Genomic DNA, 12,629 nt, shown 5'->3' with positions numbered 1-12,629 from the left:
TGATTGTATACACAGAAGCATGTGAACATCTGTGTCTGTTCTTGAGAAGGGCTTGATGGCGAGTCTACACAGAGGGCTTTTCAGTTGTCATATCTCATGTCTGATAACTTTAACCAGTCCAGCTTTTTACACACATCTGTGCTGTACACCTGTTATACCACCAAAGACTAGTTTTACCATCCAAGTCTATTTTTCTGCCTTTTACACCTGTCACTGTATCATATTTGTATTGGGGATTGATCATTTTATTATGTATTTTGTCCTTTGGCTACCAGGTAGTATTTGTGAGACAATATCATATTTATATTTTGTCTGAAAACAAAGACAGAGAAATATGCTCAGATGGGAACAGCTGCACTTGGACTTTGGCTTCTTTGAAATACAGGTGTCCACAGACAGCACTCCACTCAACTGAAGTGAGACAGAAACGTAAAACAACTGTCCAGTTTGTTAATATCCATAATGGATTCGCAGGACTCTCCAATGGTAGCCATCTTGGTTCTCCTTAATGTTTTTGTCACTTATACTTTAAGAATAAATTCTTTATGGTTTTATTCACTATATTTTATTATTTTTCATATTGTGCAGTTACTGTCATGTTAGAGCAAGCTGGCACGCACACTTCCTTCAGGATTAATTAAGTCTTATCTGATCTTATCTATTCTTATCTAAATACCACAGCCACAATCCAGTCAGTAATCACTTTAAACCTGCCCATGTGTAATTAAAGGGTTGTGATTGGCCAAGCCAGGTTCAGGGTTAAGAGAGTGAATGAGCTCACTGATCGGTCTGGTTACCTTGCTAGCGGCTTGTGAATGCACCTTAGAGTTCAAGATGCTTCTGCTTTTTCAACAGAGCTAGGTGTGGGACCATGGCAACCATGACTATTACGGCAAAGGAAACAGCACAGGAGTTAATTTACAGGTTTTTTATAGTTATCTGACACATTGTCAACACGGTGAAGAGGTGTCGCACTAATGATTTTAAAGCAGAATAGTGGAATCTCACTAATGAAGAGTGCAGAGACTTTTGTCATTCAATGATTTGATGCTGGGGCATCCAGTGGCCCAAAGGTCAAAGCCACATAGCACATAACCACAATGTTATGTTTCATGAGCCGCACAAAAATAAAATCTTTGTGATTGCTCTAACTGCACATGGCTGCTGTGTGTGGAGAACAGTGCATTAGAACAAATTGTCCGGACATCTTGTGATGTCACAACAAAACAGTCATCGGCCTCAGCCCCACCTCTAGCTCTGCGTACCTGGACTCTCCCACGCAACCTGACAGGCTTTGGTGTGCGGGTTGGTGTGGAGTGTTTACCCGAAATCTGCTGTATTTTTATTCAAACTCTATACAGGGCACTAGATATTTTGGTCGCCTCTCATCAAAAACATCAACATGTTTTTTTAGTTGCACATGGATTGAAATAAAACAAACAGCTGTTGTTATGCCTGTGTGTGTGGACCAAAAACTTGCATTCTCACAGTGAAGGGAAAGATGAATGAGATTCAGGTGCATAGAAAACTTGCATCATGTATTTTCCCTCAAAATATTTCTTGCTTAAAATACTGAAATAGCCATGGAGTGCGGCAGGTTGTTAGGTTTACTCATCTGTAAGGAGTGATTGCTTGTATCAGCAGGACCTCGTTCTTGCAGATCCATCCCCGATTGCATACCACACAGGCTCAGGCTCTGAATGATGTCAAAAAGAGGGCAGCATCTGTATCCAGGATATTCTAGCTTTTGGTTTAATGGGACTAATTGGAGACGCAATGTCCTTCGGTATATATGGAGGGGAAGACTAAATGTAATTTGACTAATTAAGATGACATTTTGTAGGATGCGGTGTTGAACATCTTTCATGCCACAGGAGCGCAGGACCCACTCACATAGGCTTATATGCCAGTATCAAGTGAATATCAAATGATACAATAACTCATGGCAAATTTTAAGGTTAGCATCGTCTGTGTTGACATGCTGACGTAAAGCTCACAGCCCCAATGTGTTCAGCCTCAATGAAGTATTAGCACTGGCTGTAGACTTCTCAGTGAAGTGACTGCCATTAATCGGTAAAGTATTTATTGAAATGCTGAACATAAAATATTTTGCCAATTATTTTATGAAAAGGAAACTTGGAAATTTTACTGTAAAGGGGTTTGATTTAAATGTAGGTAGAGTGTAATTGTCTTACTGTTACACTGATTCAAAGAAGATACAAGTCCCACTTATTATGCTGTTGTACATACCGCCCACATTCGTCATCTTTCAATGACCTGTGCTGGTGATGCTGGAACTCAGAGGGTTGCGTAATCAACCATCAGGACACACTATGTATGAAAATGAGGTAAACTCAAATGCAGGTGTAATCGTTTTTCTGACTTACTGATTTAGTCACAACATAACATCAACTCATGCATTGAGTAACATGCAAGAAATCAGTCCACCTTAAAAGTTCCTCATAGCTGTTGGGAGAATTTTAGCTGCACGGTGAATTAAATCATTTTATAATTTATTATCTCACGTTAGTAGTAAGGATGAAATGCCAGGGAAAGGTCCTTTCATTCATCATTCACTCTGCAGATGTTTTCATTTGTAAAGACACATGTTAAACTTGTTAAGCTTGTGCTACTTTCACAATGGTAAATGTCATTATGTAGAGGTTTTCTAATCACATGTACACATGTGCTTTTTCACCTATGTTGCTTATGTCACACAACTAACAACCAACAATATCTATGCTCTCAGATGATTGAAAGTTGTAGTTGGACCATGTATGTGGTTACGTAACCTTCAAAATGAACCACAATTTAGATGTGTGTGTTCATGTTAATAATCTGTATTTGGACTGATCTGGAAATAAGGGCTTGGGAACCTCTCTCCCCTTACAGCTTATAAAAGCTGCAGCCCGAGATGATACATCTTAACATTGCTATTTATTTACAGATTAAATAAGCATTTTGTTTAACTGGACAGTGCAAAACTGTTTCCCCAGCTTTTAATTCTGTATGATAAGCTAGGCTAATTGGCTGTAGGTAACTAAATGAATCAATGATATAAGTTAAATAAATAAATAAAAGTGTCTCTAATAATACATATTAGAAGAGGCTGAACTAGGGGATTTGTAGACTCAACCTTGATATTCCATCAATCTTGTTTACAGCCCTGTGTTTCACCAGTAAAACTATTTCACTTGAATGATCACAAAAGAACAATTGTTTTAGAAAATATCTGTTTTCTTTTATAAAAAGTCAATCGATGGTACTTGAACTAGTGGAGAAAAGTTTATATGTTTTAAAGATGCCAAGAAACATCCAATCAATGGATTCCTGTGTTTTAATGTCAGTAACGTACAGGATTCAAAAACATAGATGCTAACGCTAAATGGGAAACACTATAAACAGGACTGATTGCCCCTCCCACTTTGAAACTGCAAAGGGAAATTATTGTTATTATTATCTTATGTCATGCACACATTTGAATGGCCATGATCATGCATTAAGCACTGCTTAAAATTATCTATGGAATGTTAGAGCAACTTGTTATAAACAAGAATCAATTTATAACATCTGCATCTTTCAAACAAGCGCATACTCACAAATATGACGTAAGTATTCCACAACACAAAGCAGGCTCTATATTGTGTTGTCTTGGTTTTGTTTGCATGTTCTTTTGAAGACAAAATGCTGAAATCTTTGCAACGGACATCTATACAACAAGGCAAAGCAGTAACTCAATATGACATATAGGCATCACTCACCGAAGCCTGACACAGCGGTATGTAACTCTACTGTTTTGATCTAAACATTTTGGATACATGAGCTGGCAAAAATTAAAGTGATGGCACTGCTCTTATTATCATGTCTGTTATTAATGATGAACAAACTCTTGTCCAAGACACTAGCTTACATAAATATTTCCATTTTGGATGAAGGAAATGTAATCAACCAGAATCCAGCAATTTTTTATGTAGCCAGATGGGGACAGAGATACAGTGGATGTGTAGGACAAAGTCCTGGTTATTAGCAATGATTTCTTAGACAGTTGCTGTTAAGACTGTTAGTAAAGTCCATGGGATCCCATTTTTGTTTCCCACATGACATTATTCATACCATTGCATTGTTAATGTATATGCAAGAGCATGTCAACTGTATAAGAAAAGTGTTGTTGTGGCCTAATAGCGCAGAAAACTGTGGTGCCGTGGAAAATGTTGAGCGTGCATTTGCACTATGTATGTGGGTTACAAACTAACCCACATACTGTTGATACCACCCTTGATTATAAATACAACACTTTGTTCATTAATGTGGCAGCCATTACTATTTAACTTTATAATGTGTATCACATAAGACTTCACAATACAGTCTACCATGGAGTAAATTGGAGCAACAACTGGACATTTTAGGAAAAGATCAATAAATAAGTGTTTGTGAATAATTACACTTACAGAAAAAATTTTTAACAACCTAATTTATGTTGTGTAAACTAAAGAGTAGAAAGGGGAGAACACATTACATCCATAATTTCTTACTGTAGAGGTTTCACTTATTAACCAACATGAAGGCAGTGTGTGGGGTACACAATATACAAGAGGGGTGCTCAGATTTCCAAGATCTGTAGACAAGTTAGACCAACAATCAAGATGTATTAATATATCTTTTCCACTTCACTGACTTTTCATTCTATTTTACTGTTACAAAACTAACATAATTTCAAACTTTGGTTTGGAATGATGTTGGTTTTGTTTGTTTCTTAATCCAGTCCTAATTCAAAACCCTACCTTTCTTAAATTAACATGCTTGTAGCTGGATTGAAAAACTCATCCATTTAACATAACCAGTTTCATAATAGCAGTTATCCATGATCAGGCTCAGTGAAGACAGCTCAGAGCCAGATGAAGCAGGACACTTTACAAGCTTAGATGAACACCAATGTATATGTTTCAAATTCATTCACTCTTTTCATTCATTCATGCTGATGGTTGAAAGTTCATTCTTGACATTGGAAATAGCAGTTTGATGAAATAATCTGAATTTATGGGCCATTTAGTAGTTTTGTCCAGAGCTTTCAACCACAGCTGAGTATGTAACAGCTGTGGTGAACACTACATCAGTGAGGCAGAAAGAACCCTGTTAACAAGAGACTGCACCAACATGACAACATCAGCTGTCTGTGAACACCAGACCACAACCTCTCACAGTGTACACTGAGGAGCGGTCAAAGGTCAGTAACCAGGAGTCAGCGGATGGCAGAAAAAGAATCAGGGAGGATTCTCACACATGATGAGCAGGAGATATATTGGACACCTATAAAGTAAGTTACAACTTGCAATATTTTTGCCATGGCCCAAGTAATTTTTTCAGGTTTTTCAGATATTGAATTTATGATATTTATTAATAGTTTCACTCAAAAAGTTTATGACAGTACATGACCATTGACATTCAACTAACAATGTCTGTCAATTATGGAATATAAGAGGAATAAATGACTTAGGTACATTATTGAACATGCGTTTGTGACAAGCAATTTTAAACCTTAAACTCTGTCAACAATAAAGCGTAATTAACAAACTAACTAAACATAATGCTGAGGAGGCATGTGCATCTCCTTAGTTCTCCCTCCGGCTCTTCTTTGCTGGGTGCTTGACTGATGCCTATTAATGTGGCAAATTGTCAAAGAAGTGATGACACTCTACTTGGAATTACGTGTTTCATTGTCTGGAGGTCCTGGAACTTTCTCTCCTTGATTGGCAGAGCACATGGAAACATTCTCAATTTGGCCCCTGTATCCTTTGTGGCAGTGCTTCCCATGCAGAGTCCTCAGAGAAGGACAGCTTGAAACATTCATTGCTAAACTGAAGAGCCCGCAAGTGATTCACAGTCGGATCTCCAGCTTATTTGCCTGGTCTGATGCTTATGAAGTAAGATCTATTCCTTTTCAGGAACTCATCATGCTTGAGCACCTTCACATGGTAAGGTGATGACCTGATTCTTGCAGTCTGGAGTATGATGACTTAGTCTTTCGTGGTGAAGTTATCCGTACTATAGTACTATGCATGCTGTCACAATCCATTTGTGTGTGCTCTGCAACAGGAGTCTGGATCGCTTACAACATCATCAACATCAGATATGTCCTCTTCATGGTGTGGATGTGTCTGCTTGGCATCTTCAACAACATCAACGGGAATGTTTAAGGTATTGTCTGCTCCATCTGAAACAGTCTTGGTACATGCTGCTTCATCTCTTCGACAGCCTCATTGTCATTCTCAATGGATGAGGCCTGATCGGCGTCTGAATTGTCAAGTCCATCTCCAACCAGAAAGGAAAAACATTTCAGCCCTTTGAGGTGTACAGTCACAAATGTGTGATTATTCTGAAAAACATTAATTGCATCGTGGTCACTTGTATTAAGCCACATCAGGGATTCCCAAAGTGGTGTGCATGCACCCACGGGTGCAGAAGATTTCGTAAATTTTAGGTAAATTTTTGTTCTATTTGATGCAGCCGCCAGAATAAAAAGCTTGAAAAATTGCCTAAGTTACATTGTCTTTTGTCTTAGACAAAACAAAACACCCTAAGTCACACTCTTGACATGGGCCGTAATTCTACAGGGGTAGAATACCATGATCTGTTAAACTGAGGATGAAGGCAATTTTACCAGAGGTGGCCAACATCATGAGGAGATGATTTCGGAAATTAAAAAAAAAATTGTAAAAATTACTTAGATCATTATTTTATGAAGGTGACGATAAATCTCTTACACATGCTTGAGATGAGTGGCAATACAATTGAATCAGGCACTCAGACAATATTGAAGTCTTCATATATCTACTTGTATAAACAGGATACATTTTGTGAAATACTAGGATGTTTATTTGGTCATTTACTGTCCAGAAGCCAGATTACACTCATCAAGTACTTTATTAGGAACACCTTATCATCTGCTTATTCATCCATAACTATATATAACTATTGGTTTCAGACTGGCTGGTTTGAGGGATATCTGACAGTTTATCTCCTGAGATTTCCCCACACAACAGTGTGTGGTGTTTTTATCTAAGTCTTACATTTTAAATTGCTAGTTTTATTTGACCGTTAACAGTTCAGAGGCCAAGTATGTTCATTTTGCTAGAGTATGTGTTTAAGACAAAGAGAGGCAACAATAAAAAAGAAAACATGTTTAAGCGACAAATTCTCAACCCCATTGATGCACTTGTTGGCCTTATCCCTGTGTGTCAAGAATAAACATTAATGCTCAAAAATCAAACCTGGTACATTTGTGTCACCAAATCGTCAAATCCTGATTTTCAAGAGTAGCCTGTAGACACAATATATACTGACAATATGTCATAGCATACATATCATTAACAATATGCCCCAAACGTATATAAATATTTTTTTATATACGTTATAAACGCGAGTGAGCCCCGCTCACTCGCTCAGAGACACAGCCTTATTCATTATTCGTGTGCAAGTCGCTCCCAGCCACACATACAAACACACTCACAAGACCACGACGTTGCATTACAACCTTATTAACATCACACACACTGTATCAGCAAACAGACACAACCATGGACAAGTTTCTGATTCGTAAAAGTCCAGCAACCGATGTGCCAGTTGCGAAGAAGCCAATTTGCAAATATGACGAGAGCTATTTGCAGTTTGGTTTCACCGTCACTGGCACGACTGAGCATCGTCCTCAGTGTGCACATCATTGTGCGGTGCACATCATCGTGGGGCAGTCATAATCACTGCACATCATCCTGCAGCGCACATCATCCTGCAGGGCATATCATCATCAGCGCACATCATCCTGCAGGGCATATCATCATCACCGCACATCATCGGCGCACATCATCCTTAGGCGCAAATCAGTGCATATCGTCCTGCAGTGCACCTCATCCTGCTCCGCACATAATCCTGCAGCACACACCATCACCGTCCTCAGTGTGTTTTGTGTGCCGAGGTGCAGGCAAATGACAGCACCTCATGAGTCATTGAATTCAGTCTCTTTTGGCTCATTTTGCTGGTCCCAAGCCCAGATAAAGGAGGAGGGTTGGACGTAGAGATAGCAATGCCGCCCCACTTAACAGTGCACATGATCCTGCGGTGCACAAAAGATCCTGCGGCGCACATGATCCTGCAGCGCACATAATCATCTTGCAGCGCATATCATCCTGGGGCGCACATCGGCGCACATCGTCCTGCGCTGGGCATCATCGTGGGGTGCGCAACGTCCTGTGGCGCACTTCATCCTGCAGCCCACATCATCGTGTGGCGCAAGTCATCCTGCAGCTTATATCATCATCACCCATATCATCGTGCAGCGCACATCATCTTGCAGCGCACATTGTCATGCGGGGCACATCATCATGCAGCGCACGTCATCCTGCTGCGCACATCATCGTGCAGCGCACATCATCCTGCTGCGCACATCATCCTGCCGCGCACATCATCCTGGGGCACACATCCGTGCACATAGTCCTACGGCGCACTTCATCATGGAGCACATCGTCCTGCGGCGCACCTCATCGTGCAGCGCACATCATCCTGCGGCGCACATCATTGTGCGGTGCACATCATCGTGGGGCAGTCATAATCACTGCACATCATCCTGCAGCGCACATCATCCTGCAGGGCATATCATCATCAGCGCACATCATCCTGCAGGGCATATCATCATCACCGCACATCATCGGCGCACATCATCCTTAGGCGCAAATCAGCGCATATCGTCCTGCAGTGCACCTCATCCTGCTCCGCACATAATCCTGCAGCACACACCATCACCGTCCTCAGTGTGTTTTGTGTGCCGAGGTGCAGGCAAATGACAGCACCTCATGAGTCATTGAGTTCAGTCTCTTTTGGCTCATTTTGCTGGTCCCAAGCCCGGATAAAGGAGGAGGGTTGGACGTAGAGATAGCAATGCCGCCCCACTTAACAGTGCACATGATCCTGCGGTGCACAAATGATCCTGCGGCGCACATGATCCTGCAGCGCACATAATCATCTTGCAGCGCATATCATCCTGGGGCGCACATCGGCGCACATCGTCCTGCGCTGGGCATCATCGTGGGGTGCGCAACGTCCTGTGGCGCACTTCGTCCTATCACCCATATCATCGTGCAGCGCACATCATCTTGCAGCGCACATTGTTCTGCTGCGCACATCATCGTGCAGCGCACATCATCCTGCGGCACACATCACTGCACATCATCATGCGGCGCACATCATCCTGTGGCGCACATCATCATCCTGTGGCGCACATCATCCTGCAGCACACATCATCCCCGCACATCATCCTGCGTGGCACTTCATCCTGCCACGCACCTCATCGTGCGGCACACATTATCCTGCTGCTCATATCATCATCACCGCACATCATCGGCGCACATCATCCTTGGGCGCACATCGTCTTGCAGCGCACCTCATCATGCTGCACACATCATCACCGCACATCATCATGCAGCGCACATCATCCTGCAGCACATATAATCATCATTGCACATCATCCTGGGGGCACATCATCCTGTGGCGCACTTCATCCTGCAGCCCATATCATCGTGTGGCGCACGTCATCCCGCGGCCTATATCATCATCACCCATATCATCGTGCAGCGCACATCATCTTGCAGCGCACATCATCATGCAGCGCACGTCATCCTGCTGCGCACATCATCGTGCAGCGCACATAATCCTGCGGCGCACATCATCCTGGGGCGCACATCGTCCTGCGGCGCACATCATCCTGCCTCGCACATCATCACCGCACATCATCCTGCGGAGCACATCATCCTGCGGCGCACATCATCCTGCGGCGTACATCATCCCCGCCTATCACCCTGTGGCGCACATCATCGTGGCAGACATCATCCTGCAGCGCACATCATCACCACACATCTGTTGAGTTCATGATTTTTTTTGTTCCTGTATTACTACAACTGTACAGTCATGGCCTTTGAGGCACAATTATGTTTACATTTTTCTACAGACATTCTGTTTGCACTTTTGTTATTGCACTAAAAATATGCACTATTTCAGGATGGATGTTCTGTTTTCTCTCTATTGTTTTATATTAATGTATATAGTTTTAAGTTAAGCAAGACAGGTGTCTGTTTAAGAAAGATTCTTATTTTATTCAGTTAATTTTGTTTATTATTAAAGTGTATTGGTGGATAATAATTTGTTTTCCTCGTGTTCATGTCATTCAAAAATATTCATTTAATTCAATTCAGGGTCAAATAGTTAAAAAATCGATTCACTCACAAAAAAAGGGGCTAAAAGAATTCACCACTCCAGGAAGGGAGGAGGCAATGGGGTCGGCCGGCCCTGCCAATGAGGTGTCCCTTATTTATTTTTCGGAGAGTTGGCAACCCTAGTCTCATCCATAAGGAAGTATCTCACAGAGATCCAGAGCCTGGCAGGTGAAAGTACATAGTCTATTACACTGTCATGTTGTCAGAGTGGGTGTGTTCCCTCCAATGGAGAGGCAGACTGTGCTTTCGTCATCAACCCTGTCGCAACCAAACTTACTCCACTATCCTACTTTGGTCCCGCCTTCTTTTTCAAACTTATATTGTTATTTAATAACCAAAGTTATTGTATATTATTTAAACGATACTGTAAATATGTATAGAGCGTTAAATATAATTATTTGGCATCTACGTACAGTGTCGAGGTGCGCATGACGCTTAAAGGCATCACTTTGTGGCCTGTCAATCATACCCATGTCATCACGCTAGGTTGAGAGCGCAGAGTTTTTCCACGTCAGTGTGTTTACCAGACTGACAGCCGCAGGAAGCTGCTGCATTTATTCACCTATGGGCCTTTTTAATTGAAGAGTGAGCGAAGAAGCGGTGTTTGGAAGTATTGTGTTATCAAGCAGTGGAATGACGGTAGTTTCCATTCTGTCTGTTTGTCGTAGTGAACTGAACTTTGCTCATCTTCATTCACTGTTGGCCGACTAGCCTGCGAGCTGGCCAGGCTAGGATAGCATTGGCTACAGCAGGACTCCGTCTTTGAAATAGCAACAACACACACAGGTAATATACTTGTTTTTTGTAAATCCAGATAACCTTCTTGGTGCGTATGTTAGTAGGCATTTTGCTTATGAAATGAAACAAATACATCACTGCTGTCACGAAGCGCAAACACTGGAGACACATCTTGTTACCCTTAGCCAGTGGACATGCTAGCTAGTTGAGCTAGGCTAAGTGGTTGACTGTTAGGTCTCTGTGGAGGTAAGTGGTCTTGCTAATGCAACAGCTTTATAAACACTGTGACACAGTACGTTGATCGATTAATCAAAAAGTATTGACGTGTCCTCTCCTTGTGTTTGTTGTTTATGTCTATTCTTTAGACATCTCAATGTGCCGGGGAGTTAGCTTCTTAGCTTTATCTTAGAGTGGACGCTCTTGGCTCCATCTCATCAGCTAGCTAGCACCTCCGTAGCTTAATTGTCAGCCAGTGAGCTTGCTCGTCTCCCTTGTAGGTGTTTGGCTGTATGAATTATGTTGCAGTTTAATAACACCTATTAGGTAAGGCATTATGGGGATGGAGGAGCTATGCTTGAAACTGAAAGCTGGAGCTGAAGATCTGTCAGAAGTAGCTGTGGTATAGTGACATTCAGCTGTTTGTTATCTTGAACCAACATGAATGGCTGGCTGTCACTGATATCCAAGTATGAGGGGAAGGGAGGGGGGGTTGCCAATAGATTGATGCCAATGAATTATGCATTGGGAAGCTTCGACCAGGGCAGGTGCAAAAAAGAAAATCTGTTTCTAAAATAAACTAATGAACACTGATGAATCCTCTAAATAGTGATGAACCATTTTTGCCCCTGAGCTTTAAGGTAAATGTAGTTTTAGATAGTGACCTGGTGGGGAGACGTAACATGCAGGATTCTTAATTACTTTGCCTGCTGTTTGAGGGGACATATAGTGTTAATAGAATTACTTCAGAAGTCAGAATGAGAACGTCTGAATAGTAAATTAGGCATTCATTGTAAAACCCTATGAGACCCTATGAGAGATGATTTTGAGGCTAAATGATTAAACTTGATCTGACTAGATTAGGTGGCATCACTAGTGTAATGCTGCTGGACAAACCTGATGGTACATTGAAATAGTTTGCTCCTTCATACAGTTGTGAGAACTAGAGATCGATGGTTTTCTGAATTTGTGTTGGAACAAATAATAGCACACCATGATAAAAGAGCTGTTGAATATCAGATGAATCCACCTGAATACTGTCCGCTTCAGAGCTGTTGACTTGGACTTTTTTTTAATCTCCTTTTCACACTTCTCCTCCGAGTGTGTTAAGGTGGAAACGTCTGTGTGCTCTGTAAATTGTGTTGGAGAATGTAATATCAGATCAGGGCTCAACATCAATTCAGATTGGAATTGGTGGTTTAAAACATATAATCTTTACATCCCTAGTGAAGTCTCATTTATCTGACCATCTTAACAGCTATAAGCCCGTCTCTCTGTCCTTACTTCGAGCCTTCTACCTATAAAACTTTCATCCTCTTGTTAATCTGGACAGGCTGCTTGCCAAGAATTGGAAAGAATGTGGCCTCACTCAACTAGTCGCTATGTTCACATGTCTTCTTGTATAATAAGAGTATT

General features: G+C 41.5%; 1 protein-coding gene across 6 annotated transcripts in view; it reads left to right on the top strand.

The window, feature by feature from the left end:
- Positions 1 to 10,771: 10,771 nt before the first annotated feature.
- Positions 10,772 to 12,629, top strand: part of gbf1 (golgi brefeldin A resistant guanine nucleotide exchange factor 1) — an 80,670-nt gene continuing 78,812 nt past the window's right edge. For all 6 annotated transcript variants that reach the window (XM_062400544.1, XM_062400545.1, XM_062400542.1 and 3 more), the window contains exon 1: positions 10,772 to 11,045. The gene's annotated coding sequence lies outside the window, so the exon portion shown is untranslated. The remainder of the gene's footprint in view (positions 11,046 to 12,629) is intronic.

This window comes from Platichthys flesus, chromosome 12 (genome assembly GCF_949316205.1).
Source record: "Platichthys flesus chromosome 12, fPlaFle2.1, whole genome shotgun sequence".
NCBI lineage: Eukaryota > Metazoa > Chordata > Actinopteri > Pleuronectiformes > Pleuronectidae > Platichthys > Platichthys flesus.
Note: the sequence above shows the minus strand (reverse complement) of the source record. Positions and strands in the feature narration are given on the sequence as shown.